This window comes from Oreochromis aureus, linkage group 8, assembly GCF_013358895.1.
Source record: "Oreochromis aureus strain Israel breed Guangdong linkage group 8, ZZ_aureus, whole genome shotgun sequence".
NCBI lineage: Eukaryota > Metazoa > Chordata > Actinopteri > Cichliformes > Cichlidae > Oreochromis > Oreochromis aureus.
Window position 1 is genome coordinate 13,063,975 of NC_052949.1, and position 16,650 is coordinate 13,080,624.

Below are 16,650 nucleotides of genomic sequence, written 5' to 3' on the forward strand. Positions count from 1 at the left end.
ATCGTTTGAAAATAAGGTGGTGATTGTACCCGGTGCTGACAACCATTTCCTGTTCCAATTTGTGTGGCATGCGAGCAGAGCTGTGCTGCTTTTCGCTTTGAGGTGCTTGGGGACGAGTCAGAGTGGGCACCCCACGAAGACGACGAGGGAGAAGGAGGGAGGGAGGGAGGGAGGAGAGCGAGTATAACCCTGTGTACTGCAGTCATGCCCATTTACTCTCCCTGACACCTCCAGGGACACGCTCTGACCTCTGCGGGGATCTCGCCCCCTCTTTACTCTCACTCATGCGTTTCCCCTCCGCTCTGGGGAAATCGCACCAAATTCCTTGTGCATTACAAGAGCTTTCGGGAGGCCCCAGTTGACGCTTGGCCTCGTCTAGACTGGCGTGACTGTTGTTTGGCAGCGCTGCCGAGCTGCGGTGCAGGGTCAGACTCTTTGCATGGCAGCAGAGATTGCAGAGGTTGTCTCATTAAATATATGCTTCCTGGTAACATGAAAAGCTCATGCTCTTTGTTGGTTCTTAAGACGAAAGGCCCCCTCTACAGGCTGTACTCAGACAGAGCTCGATAATGTAAACACGGTCCGTGCTGTAGATTAGTCATTTGCATGGTGTTGCAGTGAGCTTTGATCAGTGATGGATTGCAGCTAAGTCTGTTTGTTAGCTAAATGGTTACATTGCACTAAGTTATAGAGGTTTATAACTTAAAAGTCTTGTTTGGAGCTTATTCTGAAGTATCAGCATTTGAGATGCAGCTGATTTTGACAGGGAAAGTTTAGTTTGCATCATGCTTGTTCAGCTGTTTAGTGATCATATAAAAATAAGAAAAATAACAATTTTGTGGGTATGATTTGAGTTTAAAGAATATTTCCTGCAGGAATTCCTGCGTAGAATAAGTACGCTTACATTTGAGTAGGAACACTCAGTTATTTGAGAGAGAAGAGCCTGTGCGCTTTACGTTGGCTGCAGCAGAGGGAATTTCATCTCCTGTCATCTCCCTGTTGATTAGTATTGATTGGTGAGGCTGAATTGGCCTCTTGAGTGGAAGTTGCATCAAATAATCCCTCATTCGACTTTCCCAAATCCATTGTGAGGGCTGGCGAATGATTTCATCAGAGGTTTTCTGAGCGTGCGGCACTGAGCTGAAACATTTCCTGCGGGCGACAGAAAAAGGCAGTTGTTTTAGCCTCCACTGTTTTACCTCTTAATGAAAGTATGGGAAAGCTGACCTACTGAATAAACTGCGACAAACAAAACCGAGGGGGACCTGAACGTTACCCCTGCCCCATTACGCTGTGGTGCTTTTTTTTTTTTTTTTTTAAATCACTTGCACCTGTGGTTTGTATAGACATGAATCTTTTTCCCCCAGACAAAACGAGGAATTCTCTGCAGCTTGGAAGGATCCCCCTGCTGTGCACGGATGACACGGTCTGCTGTGTTGCTGCCACTGCCGCTGCTGCCGGTTGGCTTTCGATGGGGGCAGCTTGAGTGCAATAATGAAATGGAAAAGTTCCAGAGCAGTGAACGCTTATACGCAGAAGGTAATTGGAGATTGCCACTGAAGAACTCCGCACGATATGCTTTCGATTCAACTTCACAGAAGGGCAGACCACAAAGTTTGATTATGTTTGCTGTTAACCAAACGCCTGCTGCAGTACAGAGAAATGGGATCTTGTTCAGACAGAGAGCGAGGTAGGAAAGGGAGAAGGAAGCAGCTTTGGCTGAATACACATATTTGTTTTTCCACCCATTTTTTTTTTAAATCTCCTAAAGAATCGACATGATTTTGTTTTGATTGAATCTCAAGTTTTCAGTGTTGACAAAAACCAGAAGGTTGTGCAGATACGAGTCAAACCGATAGGCAGACAGGCTCTTAATATAACAAATGACTCAGGGCCCATTTGTGTGGCATTGCAAGCAAGTGTTGGAGGTTCACGGCCTTGTTTAATTAAAGTAAAACCTGAGATTGGTGGTCCTTCAGCCACTTTAAGTCTGATTTGACACTAGAGAATCAGAGCGTGTTCAATGGAAAGCAGATGAATGATTGATAAGAGAAGCAAAGCTGCTTCAAATGCTGCTCTGAGGACATTAATAATGAAGGGCACTTTGAGTGCCTTCAGTGGCATATGGGAGACAAGAGATTTCATTACCTTCCACATTTAGCACAACTGTTTTTGTATAGCTTTTGTTTGCTTTATAATTGTGTTATTATTTTATCAACTTTATGCTTAGAAATGCTGAAAATTTAGGCACAACCTTATAAAATCATATGTGTCATATGTTTGTCTTAACTGGTGCCCACAAACCATGGTTTGATTTAACTTATTTATCATTTTATTTCCTGTTAAAACATATTTTTTGAATAAAAATGCTGGCTCCAATTTAATATGTAAATCTACTATAACCTTATGTCCCTTTCCATGTGCCCTGTTTTTATATCTTTTCAAGTTGTCAGAATAGTTCCCTGAGGTGGAAAAGTTTTTCTATTAATATAGAAAACAACAAAAACAGATTGCAGTGGAAACAGGCTTAGATCATTAATAAAATATTTAAAAATGTGGAAGATGTGTACATTTTAAACATTGATGTGAGGTTTCTCCACACTGGACAGATGGAAAATTGCAACAGATGTTAGTGGACCACCAAAAAGTCTGTGCTGTTCCTGAAATGAATACAGTAAAAAAAATAATAAATTACGTATTTCCACTGGTTTCCACATGGTTTCGAGGTGTGACAGATGCTCTTATACCTTTGTCATAAAGTTGAGCCCTTCTCTTCTGCAGACATTTCATGGCATCCAATTGGAAAGGCTTTGGGTGGTTTAATTCTAAAGCACCAAAAGACTGGTATTTGCATCAAAGTCTTGGTTGGAAATGTCTATTTTTTCACATTTTCTTGTGAAAATTTCCTGTTAAGTTGGATAAAAATATGCACTGCGTTTGGATAGAAACTGTTGACACCTTCCCGTGAAGATTTTTGTTTTTTTTAGCTCACGCCCAATTTTTAAGCAGTGACTGGCTCATTTCAATAGACAAGGCTGTGCTCACAGTGCTGCTTAAAGTTTGACTGCTCACTTTTGACTTATGAGTGCCAGAGGTGCCAGAACACATAAAAGATGTTGGAAGCGGAAAAAGGAAGATGAGATGTTTTTTGGCAGTGTTTTTATTCTGTGAAACTGCTTCTCCTGTCTGCACTGTAGATCCTGCTGCTCTGTGTGTCTTTGTCAGGCTTCATGTCATCCTGCCATTGTTCAGGCCAGAAATCAGCACATACTTCCATTGTTCTACACTCAAATCTGGAGCTATACACCCTATTCTGCCCCACATTTCTGAACCTCATATTTGTTAAATATACTGCCTCATCTTAGTGACGGTAACCGTTCTCGACAGCTTCTGCCACCTCTCTTTGTGGTTTGCAGCTTATATAGCATCCTTAAATGTGAGAAATTGTAGACTCTTATTTAATTTAGGCTCAAAGCACCGCAGCGACAAAAGCATTAGCCTGAGTATTGCCCATGAGTGGAGGCACAAGTGTGTCCTCTCCCAATCCAAACCTAAAACCAGCTCTCGACAGTAAAGGAAGACATGCCTCAAAGTGCATCAAAGTAGTCCCCCACCCCTCCCGTCTAAACAGAGCAACTTGTTGACATGGTTCCAGTCACAAGCTTAGTCGTTTGTCAAGAAGTGGAGGATAGCCGTGGCTCGTGGGAAAGGATTCTGCCTGAAAAGACGCCCTGACATTTGTTTTCGAAACAGCCAATGTCTGGCTTCACGTTAAAGGGCACCCAGGACTTTGGTGTGTTCAATGGTTTTTCTGTTCTGCGGGGGTGTTGATGCAGGCCAACTTCTTATGTTATTCTATGCGCCGCTTTCATGTGGTTTTTACTTTGTAAGGCACCTAGCTTAACACTTTTACTTTGTCGCTCCATCCACCGGGCTGTGTGGCAGCACAGCACGGCTCCTTGAAGGGCTGCAGAAAGTAACCTTTATTTGAGAGGGAAAAAAATCATTTTTCTCTGTACGACTTTATGCCACTAACGTTTCTTGGCCCCAGCAACGTTTTCTTTTTACGCCGTAGTCTAGGAGCATTCTCGCGTAGGGAGAAATAAATGATTGTGTTTGCCTTAAATACTGCGGAGCTGTAGTCGATTCTCCACCGGAAGAAAAGTGCAATGTAATACAAGCTGTATTTGTTCAGTAGTGATGAATGAGAAGTTATTTAAGCTGCAGGCTTGAGAAGTGAAAGTGACTGGTTATCAATTTTCTGCAAAGAAATATTATGAAACTTTTCCAGCTGAATGATCAGACAGCAGTCTGTGATGAGCATTAATAAACGTCTGTGTTATTGCTGGAAGAGCGCACCAAAATGTTACAAAAAAACAAACCCAAAACAATTAGCTAAAAGACGGTAAAACTGTTAAAAGAACTGAGATAAACTGCTGGACTTTTGCTGGACAAGCATGTAGCGTATACAAAGAACATTCACTGGCTTTCCTTGTATAATTGTTTGAGGTCTTTAAATCATCAGCTAATTGAATACTTAATTTGTCCTTGATGGATGCTGAGTATGGAAAAAAACATATGGCTCTGGCATATATAATAGACCGCCTGGTTCTGATGTTTTGCTACAATAATCTGCCAGACAGTTTGCTCTGCTGTGTGACATGAAGAGACCACAGATGAGAATCACCTGTCTGTGGTAAGCCCCGAGAAGCAGAACCCATCTCCTCTCAAGGCGGGTTGTCACAGCAGCTATTAAGACTAATAGCTGGAGCCTGTGATAAGCACAGTTAGCTGAATTCATGACCCGAGTGGCCTGAGCAGAGCTATCATTTCCACTTGTGTGTTTTTCTGCTGATGCGTTTAATTTTTATCCTGTCCGGTGCTATGACATGAGGGGAAACGAGGGTAAGAGAGCGAAATAGAAATGGAGTGATGGGGCCTTGGGTGAAATATTGATTGATACAATCCGGGGTGAAGGCGTTGCAACAAGGAGGAGAGATTATTTGGGTCATATTACTCGAACAGTACTCTGTGTGGTGTTGGTTGTGTAAGACTCGAATCAGAGCAAATTGTCAAAAAACCTACAGATTATATCTAAAATATTTATGAATCATCCAAACGTGACTTTTTTTAAAGGGTCATTCTGTCAGAAAATACAATGGAGGCAAAACTAGTTTAGGCTGTGATAGTCAGAGCATCATAATAGATAATTAGGCCTCTTTTCAACTGATTTTTTTCCTTTTTTGTTTTATGAAAGTGAAAAAACAGATAGTTGCACATAGCATCTCAGGTCCCACACCCCAGTATCCCACTCACACAGACTTTTTGCCTCTGTAATAGCATCACAACCTGCAGCCACAAGAGCTTTGGGGATTGACCAGGGATTAAAAATGTAGCTATAGGTTGTAATGAGCAGCTTGCACAGATAGCCTATCAGGTTATTTTCTGTGTGGGTTGTGGTTTTATTGAACTAATCTTTTAGGGTAATATGGCTCACTCTGTGCTCTGTTCTTACCTTTTTGATGCTTTTCTTTAAACATAGCGCCCAATAAACACCAGCCAAATATTCAACAAGCATCAGATGCCGCACCCCACAACCCCGACCCCCGCCCTGCCGCCACATGGCATGCCTGGTATTAGCCGATTTCCTGGAGATCACTGAAGGATGCTGCTGGAGCACTTGTGCTCCTCTTTCTCGCTCTCATTCGCTCTGTGTAGAGTGGCCCGCTTAATGCATTGTAATGGTTGACCATTATTTACGCTGGGGATAAACAAAGAGAAGCAAGGAATTGATGGAGTAATCCACTCTCGCAGTCATTAGGCATTGAGATGGAGGAGCTGGTGGAAGCAGCCTCCTCCTTATGCCTCTCGAGTCGAGCAGCTAATGGAAATGGGACTCATTAAGACACCTTATACTCCGACGCACCCAAGATCATGAGGAATTGCTAATTGATTGTCGTTAGCGTTCTCGCAATGAGACGCTCTGCCTGTTTTCTCATTTGTTATGAACGGCTTTGTTTTCTTCCTCCCGTCTCCTTCACTTCATTATTGATGTTGCTGTTTTTCCTTCTCTTTCTCTTAGCCCGTTTCGCCTCGAGCGGCCTTTGCAACTGAGTCATCGTAACACTGTTAGACCTGGTTAACTGCAACAATCACAAGCCCACATGTGCAATTCTGTATCAAATCTGTAATATTTCCAATAATTGGAAGGTAGCAGTGCCTTAAAAAAATCAATATTCAAGGACTTCTAATGGTTGGCTGTGTATGAAACATACATGCCATAAGCTAGTGCAAAAAGTCGGATGTTGAAAATGTGCTTTGGCCAGCACGGTCATGGTTGAATAACATGAAGGCAGGTCTACTTGTGATGCTTTGCTTATTGGTTCTGGAAATTCCTTCCCTTTTCCTCTGGAACCAGCAGATTGTGTTCATCTTACCCTTTAATCATTTTTCCCTCCCAATAGTAATGTGCTCTCTTTTTCCTCCCTGGATTCCTCTGTGTATATGCCCCCTGCCCCCCCTCACACATTGCTTTTTCCTTATTATGAGACAGAGGAAGCAAAGATGAGGGAACGAGATGAAGAATGAGGGCTAAAAATGCAAATACAGGTTCTTTCTTGTCACACATAAGGGCTCATCACATCCACCTCTAATTTGCTGCTGGCTAAAGGATCTCCTTCTCTTTCCCTGCCTTGCTTGTCTTTATCACATTATGAAGTCTTTCACCTCTGCTAAACCCTTCACAGGCTGGTGAAACAGTAAGAACAGCCAGGTGACCAAGGAGGAATCTATGGCTGCAGGGCACGCGGTTTGCTTTGCAGATGAAGCAGGACAAGGTAAAGGAGGCAGGAGGGGCATTGTTTTTATGTCGCTGGTCAGACGGTGCAGCATTTCTTTGCTTTAACGCTCTGCCAGCAGTCTACAACTCTAGCTCTATCTCCCTTGTGGGAGTTGCTACCACCTTCTCACTCTGATACAGAAAGACTGGAAACAAAGGAAGAAAAACACAAGCACCCTCTTGGGCTGCTCTCGCCTTTGAAACAAGATATAGTATAGAGAGAGGAGTAGGAGGAAAAACAGTATTGAAGCCATCAATTCATGCAGGACTCATGAGCATCGTCTCACTCTTTGGAAATAGAAAAACAGTCTGTTAAAGTGACACTCGGCTTTCATAAACGGGTCTTTTCTTGATTTGGGCACCACTTCTGATGCACTGAGTGAAATAACCATTTACAGCTTCAGTAAACAAACAGTAAAGACCACATTTGATCAAACACGTGCCATTGTCTACTTTGCAACCGTTTAACTTTTTCCTGTGACCCACTTGTTCATAGCTTCTCTGTGAGAGGAGGGCTCATTGCTGAACACATTGGAAGTGCTTTGTTTTAGTGACTGAGATTGAGACTGTTGCCTTTCCCTGATCTCAGCAGACATTTAATTGACTGAATCAAGGTTCTTAAGCGAAAGACATTACAATCCCTTATAATAAACCTCTAAATTAACCTTTAAATTATTCTCATTTGGAAGATCAGCTTTTTTTGGAGGTGGGGGGGGTGACTTCAATTGTTTCACTTGTTTAGGTGATCTAGCAATACAGACAATTGATGCTAGAGGGCAAACACATTGGGAAGTTATGCACAGCAGGAAGTAAATTACCTGAATTTGCATAAATAAGACACATAATTGGTAGTTGCTGTGATCCTGATCTGGTAGCACACAGTATATATACAACTGCACCTTTTTGCACAAGGGTGTGTGTTGTGGATACGTGTGTGTGTCTGAGGGAGAAAGAGAGAGAGAGGTTCCACGTAATTGCAGCAATGGTGGTTAACTAGGCACCGGCATTTGTGTTAATCAGCAAAGAGTGAAGATCGGGGAGCTCACTGAGCAGGCGTCTCATGCCCTGTAAATGTATCATGGTAAAAACCATTATCTCTAAACCTGTAATCATCTCTACGGCATTCATTCAGTGCAGCAACGTGCTTCATGTTGATGGCTTTTCCCCTCTAAAAATGGTGTGACTCTTTGTGCATTCACTCTGTATGGATGTCCTCTGAGGGAAGCATTATGTGTGTTGGGAAAGTGTCCAATTAATCCTCCATTAGGCACTAAGCTAGTGTGTACTGTATCTAGAATATAACCTGTAGGATAAATTGACAGATTAAATTCATTCTTGAGAAGAGCTCTTTGTTGTTTATACAGTATTTTCTAACTTACACTGAGTACACTGATTCAAAATGTATTCACTGAAAAAATTATTAATTTACTAATTTACACTCAGAGTTGTGTAACACCTAGAATAGCCTCATTGTTTTGCTAGCTTAGGAAGGTAGCTGTTAGTTGACGATAGATGGATAATAGCCAACTTAGAGTCAGATTTGCTCTCCAAAACTAAACATATTTTCAACCGCATTCCCATCCCTGCAAGTATTTTGACACTGAATAACTGTCTCTTGTCTTCAGTGTGTAGTCAGGGTTCCAAAATGAAAGCTAAACCAGCATCATGAGCTTCACCTCCACGTACATTTAAGGTACTTCTAGAAGATTGCCTGAACATCCTGTTCAAGGACATCAAGGAACACTTTATGGACTAGAATAAAAGGAAATAAGCAAAAAAAAATCTCAATGGGGGGAAGAAAAACAACTTTTAATGGTGATTCAAACTCTTAATCCTAAGGTTTCAAGCTCACTTCTTTTCTTACAAAGCTAACTGAGTTCACCCTCAAGAAGTTGCATCCTTGGGTTTATAATACTGACACTGAGGGCAATAATTTGATGTTAACTATGAAATGAATTGGACTGAATTTAATATAACAAAAACAAAACAGGCTATGCTAATAACAGTCTGTGTATGTGTCTGTCATTGAAAAAAATCACAGATGCATTTAATTCTTTTATTGTAATCAGGAAAAGTGTCAACAATTCTGACCCAGGAGATGACATTAGGGTGTCGGCCATTTTTTGCTGGTGTTTGGTTGGCCAGCTCAACTGGATAAAACTGATTAAATCTTCTGATTACTGTAACACAGATGTTAGCTAATGCTAGTGAAAAAATCGGTAGCTACCACACATAGATGTTAATAAGCAACTTGGTTTGTTGCTAAGGTTGGAATTTGTGAAGCAGCATCAGTTTTCGTGGAGTTTGGTTTCTGTTTTCTCCATAATTTCCCTCATAGCTGCTTTGAACTTTTGCTCATACCGAGGCTGCTGGCTTGTATCTGGCTCTGAGCTCTGGCTAGCTTTAGCTTTAGCTTTAATGACTTAGCTTCTGTAAAATGGGCATTTTCCTCTGGGTGATGGCAATTTAAGTACCTGATTAGGTTTTGCTGTTATGTTTTCGTAGTGCTTCCCCTGCAAACCTGGGTAAACTTTGTGTCTTCATGCACACTGAAGAGCTTCCTTGGTAATGCTATATTAGCATGTGGTTGTGAGTATGCATATGACTATTTGCCAGCGACACTGTGAGCATGTTGTTATTCATGAAGTGGACCACGAATAACTGGACATATGTGAGGCAAATAAAGCTGGAAATTGTCCATTTCTGGTCTCTGGCCAGTCAGTTGAAGTATCTCTACAACTACATGTCATTAATTAGTGACCGTGTGTTTTTGTTTGTTTTGGTTTTTTGGTCTAAAATCCATAAAACTGCCTTTTAAACATTACTTGAATTGGTAGTATTTACACTGAAATTTGCTATCAGATCTATTTACAGAAATAGTAACGTAAACCCATCAATTTATAATTTAATTAGTCTTAATTTGTTATCCTACTGTGGTTTATATGAAAAAATGTAATTTCACAAATTAATTATATTGACTTTTAACCTTAATTCCACAAAAAATAACATAATTATGCTATTACATGACAGCTGGCAGAACCCTCAATTAATTTGTCTCTAATTACAATATTAGTGTATACGTAAACAAACTCACCGTGCTGCAAAGTGAGGCGATTGCCTTCTGTGTTTCCCGTGCTTCATTTTTTATAGTTTTTATTAGCTTCGATTCTGAAAATCATTGCAAACAAGTAGTCAGCTACTGTCTGTTTCTCCTTTGACTTGAAGTGCCTTTTTTAGAAAGCTTGTGTAAAGAGGAGATGCATATCTTGATTGATCTTGCATGTCTTGACTATATCAACAACAGGAAGTGGTCTAAAGCAGGAATGGTGATTCATGTGCCAAGGTAACACTGAGTAGAAGTAAGGGAGGTGAATGGGAGTTCAAAAGTATTTATTAAGAATATAGTTGATTAAAACTGTTTTTCTCTCCTTTTTAAGCATTTTAGTTTCCAGTCACCGTACATATTTGTCAGAAGGAAAGTGATTAAAAAAAGGAAAACAGTTGCTAAATATACTGTGGATTTTAAAGAAGGCTCACCCATGGCATAATTAATTACACTCAGCATATTCATCACTTTTAATGCTAAGCAACTCTGCGTGTTTATGTTTGTGAGCTGCTTATCATTTTCACTAATTGTTTTTATTAAGACCTTAAAATCTCTTTAATCCTTTTCCTCCTCCATTTGTTCCCATGCTTTCATATCCATATGCATTTAAATCTGGCTGTATTTACCAGTTAAAATGCAAATGCAGCTCACTGGGAATAATGGCCCTGGAAAGCTGGCTGGATAGACGGACGCCCTATGGCTCTCAAGAGCTTTCCCCACAGCGCTGAGAGCAGAGCCAGGTGAGGGCTTCTCTCCAGGTGTCCCTCTCGTGCCATTGTCGAGGCTTAGCGGGTGGCGCCGAGAGCCCACCGCCCTTCTGGCTCGCCAGCGGGTTTCATGGCCATTTTGCACTGAATGACTGTTCATTGACGCAGCCAGTAAAACCCGCTGCTGACTTGGGAGGAATGAGTTTGTCCAGCTCCAGTGGCTTCAGCAACAGTGGGGATTTTGACTCCATGAGGACCCAATTAAACCTGGGAGGCCCTCTCTGAAGGAATAATAACAATGATAAATGCACCTCTGTGGCCAGCTTAAAAAGCGGCAGGGAGAAATGTTTTATTGTGCTGGCCTGTCTTGACACAATTTACTCCAGGCTTCTGGCTTTTGCAGCATCAGGAGGAAAACCTCACCTTGTGATTTTTTCCCCTTTCCCTTGGAGAAGCCTAATGTCATCCTAAAACATTGTGATGACTCGGCTTTGTGTACCATCTAACCATCCCTGTATGCCCTTTGAAGTGACTTTACTTACTCCATGCTGAAAGTACAAATTATTTGTTTTTAAGTTGCAAGTCGGTTCAAGGACACATATGGGGGTATTTGTCAGAATAAAAGCAAACATTTTTAAGTTACTGATATTAATTTGACCTCAAAAATATTTATCAACTCTCAGGAAAAAATCTCCGAATTCCTCTGGATACGACATCTCATTTGAGAATATCTTTTTTTCACATTTTGAGTAATCTTATTATGCTCTTTATTCGTGTTTACCCATCTTAGAAAAGACATTTAGTCATCGCGTATTTTCCTCTGTCAGGTGGTAATTTTGAGAAAAACTCCTTTAATTAGATAACAGGCTTCTGTATTTCAGATTTGCACTTTGCCAGCAGTTTATCAATTACTATTTGTGGTTTCATACTGCCAGTCAGTCTTTGTCTGGGTGCTCGAGCCTCCTCCTCACCACGCTGCAGAGCCGTGTTATTGTACTTAAACAAATCAATTCTCTTGCAGTTGAGCTTTTTTTCCCTCCATCCCCTGTCATTATGAACTGTTTGCAGTGCAGAGCACATTGATTTTTCACAGCCCTGGAAAAGCTGTTGATGAATAGCACAGAGGTATCTGGGGAGAATCTGGCTTTAAAAAGGAGGCACCCAGCGTCAAACCCTCCTCCTCCTCTCTCCCGACCCATTGAGCCCCCAGCGCTCCTCCACTTTCTCTTTTCAGAGAGCGGCACTTCCAACAGGGGAGAAATGCTGCCTGAAAAATCTTCCAATCATAAAAAAAGGATTAAAAAAGTGCGAGACACAAGGGACCACCCTCTCTCGCTGAATGCTAAAACACACTTTGTGGTTAGACAGTTTTTAGATTTTCGGTATTAGCCTTGTCCTGTCAACCAAAGCATGAGCTCACTAAAAACCTGCCTGGGAACAGAAATGGCTAGTATGCTGCGTGTCACCTGATGAAAATGCCATTAAAGTTGTTCTTTTCTTCTATAACTCATTCAGCTCCTTGGAATTTTATACTTCAACGTTTTAAGAGTGACAAAAACTTATTTTTTCTTTGGACCCGACTGAGCCTCATCTCTCTGAGCAAACTGAGAAACTACTACCTTAAGAGATGACTATTTACAAGTACTACCTTGATGTGGCCCTTCATTTAAAGCAGGGAACTTAAGTTGCACCCTGCACCCTCTCATGGCCCTCTCTCAAGATCTGAATGACAGGCTTAAACATCTACAATTTGTCTTCGCATTTGAGAGTTTGTGGGACAACAAACTGCTGAGGTCATCCGTTTGTCTGAGCACTGTTTGCTGAATCCCAGTAGTCGGGAATTAAAGCTTCTAAACTTAATTGTGCGAACAAACAAAAGCTTGATTCTGAACTGTGTGGACCCTACATGATAAGCAGTATGTTTATGTATATTTTGGTTTAAAATTAGCTACTGGTTACTTTCTTCCCTAACTGATTTATAGGTTTTGTACTTCACCAGTCACCCTTAAAGAAAATATGGTCATTTTTTTAAGGGTCTGCATATCACTGGGTATATGCATGAGTTCTGCCTGCCAGACTGGGTGCCAAGCTATAGTAAAGGACCGTCCTAATAGGCTTATCTGTCAATTGGGAGTGAATTGTGAATGCGCCACGGCAGTGAACTTACCGTGTGGTGGATGTTTATGATGCCATGCTGGTCGTGTGAAGTGTCGGCTGCTCTTTTGATTTGTCCTTTGTGGGCACGGGAGCGTGAAGGAGCTTATCCGTGCTGGGAAGAAGTGTATCACGTTAAGCGAGGCGCAGATGGAAGCCACTCAAAGCCCATAGGAATCTGTGAGAAGTGAAATCACTGAATGGGATTGAGTTTCAGGAGAATAATGCAAATGTAATAATTCAGTGTTTGGAGATTGGTAAATAATACTGCGACGACTGATGTATTTTTCTTCCTCTGATTTTTCTCAGGGGCAGAAGAATCGAGACACTGGAGTGTTTCTCCTCCTGGTGTGTGAATGGGTGGGGGGGTCCTTAGTGGTGAAGAGTCAAGGATTGAAAACAACACAGGTGAGTAATTTATTTTTCTGAAACATATATGGCGGGGGTTTACATAGCCAAGCTCCGATATAAATCTGCGCCACAGCAGGAAGTGTGAGCGCTCTGCAAAGAGCTCGCTGCTGCATGTTATCATTACACAAATGCACTCATTAAATTTGTTCCCAACCTTCTTTTCAGGCTGCATTTGTTTGTCAGCCACTTGAAGTTTTAAATTAACCTTGTACATCCTGATGGTGTGCTTACAGTTACCATTTAAATTGGCTAAACTGTGTGAAAGGCAAAAGAGATCGCCTGTGTTGAGCGAATCAGAGAATCCTTAATGGGGGAAGGTAACACGGGTTAATTGCTCAGTTGCACTGTCCACATTTGTATCTATGCATTTCTGTTGATTTGTAAGCAAATAGTTTTTAGTCAAATATTTTGGAAAAGATTGACTTTTAAACTTTGTTAGGAGCTCTATGGTTATGTAAAATATCCCCGGAGGAGGCACAAATCAAGCCTCAGGGGCTCACAAGTGTACTCCTAGTGCTGGTCCTAAACAGGGAGGGTTGCGTCAGGGAGGGCATCTGGTGGAAAATCCACTTCACATCCTGGGTTTTAAGGGAGCAGGTGAAAGCTCCCATTTTGGAAAAATGTGTTGCAAAAATTAAGCTTGCTTACACGGAGTTAACAGGCTAGCAAGGTCAGAGACTGTCAATAGCTCTTTTTTGATGTGGTTGTCAGGAAACAGGAGTCAACACTGCAACAGATATAACATAAAATAGAACATCTGGGAGAGGTGTTCTGACTGACTTGCATTGCTATTGTATTACTTTGTCATTTACTTTGTTTCCTATAAACATAGGTGATAAAAATGTACACCTCGTGAAGTTTGAAAGCCGAGTGCACAACTATATGTGTCCACATTATTTTCAAAATCCTAAAATTCAGCGGTCTTTGTTGGGAACTCCCTATTTAGCTCAGATGCTGCTTTGTGTGAAACTTTAAAAAAAAATGTATCAAAGCTGGAATCAAACAAATCTCGTTACTGGAAACCGATATCTGCCTCCCTTGTCACTACAGTGATATAAAGACCACGGCTTTGTTTGCACTGGCATGCGCTGTCCTCCGCTGTACTCGAGGGTCTTTAGTAAACATGTGATGGCAGCAGCTTGTGTGTGGCCAACATCAGCTCTCCTCTCACAGAACATGTTGATTTCATCAGGAGCTCCTGGGAGGCTCTGTGTAACAAAGTGCTTATGTTCCATATGCAGTCCGAGCTCAGGCACGCGCACACACACAGAAGGTCATAACTATCCTCTTCATCAGCGAGCCACCAGCTCATCCTTATGCAATATGCAGCTCAGTGTACATCCCGCTGAAGGGGGAGAATTATGTTGTGGAAAGCGAATGTAATTGGTTTGTCCACTGTATTATACAATGCAGCTATGGATTAGGAATTGGGGCATCCAGGACACACACGCACACACTGAATAGATAAGAGTAGTTAATCTTGATTAGAGCAGTGTGAATGCTGAGAAATACGGTGCTGTGACAAGCATCTGCCTGCCACACAGCTGAGTGGGATAAACCAAAGTGATTATTGTGGAAATGTCAGACGAGGTAGACAGTGATAGCAAGTGAAACGAAGGGGGATGTGACATGAACGAGGACATGACATGAGTGCCTCAAAGTCAATTCTCTCTCATTTTCAGTGACAGACTTTTCCCCTCTCACAGTGCCTTTGTGGAGCGATGGGGGGGAGGGGGGCTGATGATATGGCTACAGTCAAGAGAAATAGCAACAGTCTCAAACAGAGGAGTGTAAATAGTGGCCACATAAATCAGCTGGGAGTAAATCTTGTTGGGTTGCAGCTAGTAGTTTTTACAGCATAACTCCTTATTTACTAAATCAAAGTTATTTTTCAGCTATTTCTTTAGTCTGTAGACCATCACAAAAAAGTAAAAGCTTAAGGGGATATATTCAGATTTCTTGTCTGAAAACAGTATCAAACCAAACCTTATTCAGTGAGGAGGACCTGGTGCTTCTGTCTGGCAATTTTTGCTGCATAAACCAGTGTAAAAATTCTTGGCCGGGTGCGTTCTGTTTTACTAATTGATTAATCGACTAGGTCTTTCACTACAAAGCAGACTAGGCACCCGCTTTCATTTCGCCGGGTTGATATCTAAAGGTTGCCAGGTTGGTCTTTTTCTCTGTACCGCCAGTGTAAGCTCTAATGAGTAATTGCTTTCCTCTGCGAAATCCGAAGGTGCAGACGTTCTGTTAACTTCGCTAAAGGAAAAAGGGGGAGGGGAAAAAAAAAATCTCCTTCCTGTCAGTGGTCTGTCTTTCTCTCTGTTCTTGTTAGATCTGGAACTGATAAGTGAGAGGCCTCTGGTAACTGAACAGGAAGGATAGAGGGCCTGGCCTCAGAGCTCCTGCCTCTGCACACATGTCCACCTCCCCCTGCTCAGGCAAACAAAGGGAGCAGAGCCTGCCACTTAACTTCAGGTTCGAAAACATTCAAGCCTATTAGAAGGATAATCATCACTTATTCGAGTGAACTCTTATCCTGAAGAGATTTTTGTTGACTATAACAACAGAGAGGCATTTTGATAAAACAGGCCGTGGCCAAATTAATGCTTTGCAACCATTTCACATCCAGGCCCAATCACAACTCCCTTGTTCCCTTGGCTGGTGTTAAGTCAAGTGGAAGTACTGTATTAACCAGTCACGTGGCAGAGCGGTCAGGATTTATTGTTCATCCCAAATACCCACAGGTCTGAATGAGTAGCTGTTAAACTGATTAGTGTGATGAGGCTGTTGTAGTCTATATACCCTACATGCTAAAAGCTTGCCAGTATAAAGTAGTAATTTAAATTTCTACTAGTATTTGCTATGTTATAACAAAAACAACAAAAAATACAGAGATTGTCTTTAAATGCAGGGTTATACACAACAGATTTCCCAAAGTCAGCACAAGTTAAAATGGCCCAGAAATGAAGATCATGTGTAATCTTTTTTTGATGATAATCTTTTAGGGAAAAGCACCAAGCTTAATTAGAAAGAAAACATAGTAGTATAGTGGAAAACGTGTATAAGCGCTTGTTAAAGTACAATTTAAACTGTCCGTCACTGTCTGCTTGGTTACAACAATCTAAGCTCGATGTAAACAGTGCACTACCTTGCTTTATGGGGCCATTTTGCTGTTTGTAAGTGCATTTTATTCCTCTAGATAACAGAAGCAAACTTACATGATGTGACATGACAAGATATTTCCAGTGCAGCAACCATGGAGAGTGAATATTTGCCGTACTTATCTAAACCATCAGTACCAACAGTTTAGTGCAAAACTATTTTGCTCTCTGCAGAATTCAAGAGACAGGTCCCCTTAATGAAATTCTGTTTCAACGCAAGCTTCTCTGAATAAGGTCCCAGTTCTCTAAAAATCTTACTCTGCTTATTAC

At 41.5% G+C, this 16,650-nt stretch overlaps 1 protein-coding gene across 4 annotated transcripts in view; it reads left to right on the forward strand.

Annotated features, from left to right (window-relative positions):
* LOC116327521 (zinc finger MIZ domain-containing protein 1-like) overlaps window positions 1–16,650 on the forward strand; it is a 112,899-nt gene that overhangs the window by 14,991 nt on the left and 81,258 nt on the right. For 2 of the 4 annotated variants that reach the window (XM_039616462.1, XM_039616460.1), the window contains exons 2-3: window positions 1,368–1,539; window positions 13,115–13,213. The gene's annotated coding sequence lies outside the window, so the exon portion shown is untranslated. The remainder of the gene's footprint in view (window positions 1–1,367; window positions 1,540–13,114; window positions 13,214–16,650) is intronic. The other 2 variants (XM_039616461.1, XM_031749146.2) reach the window with 1 other exon arrangement.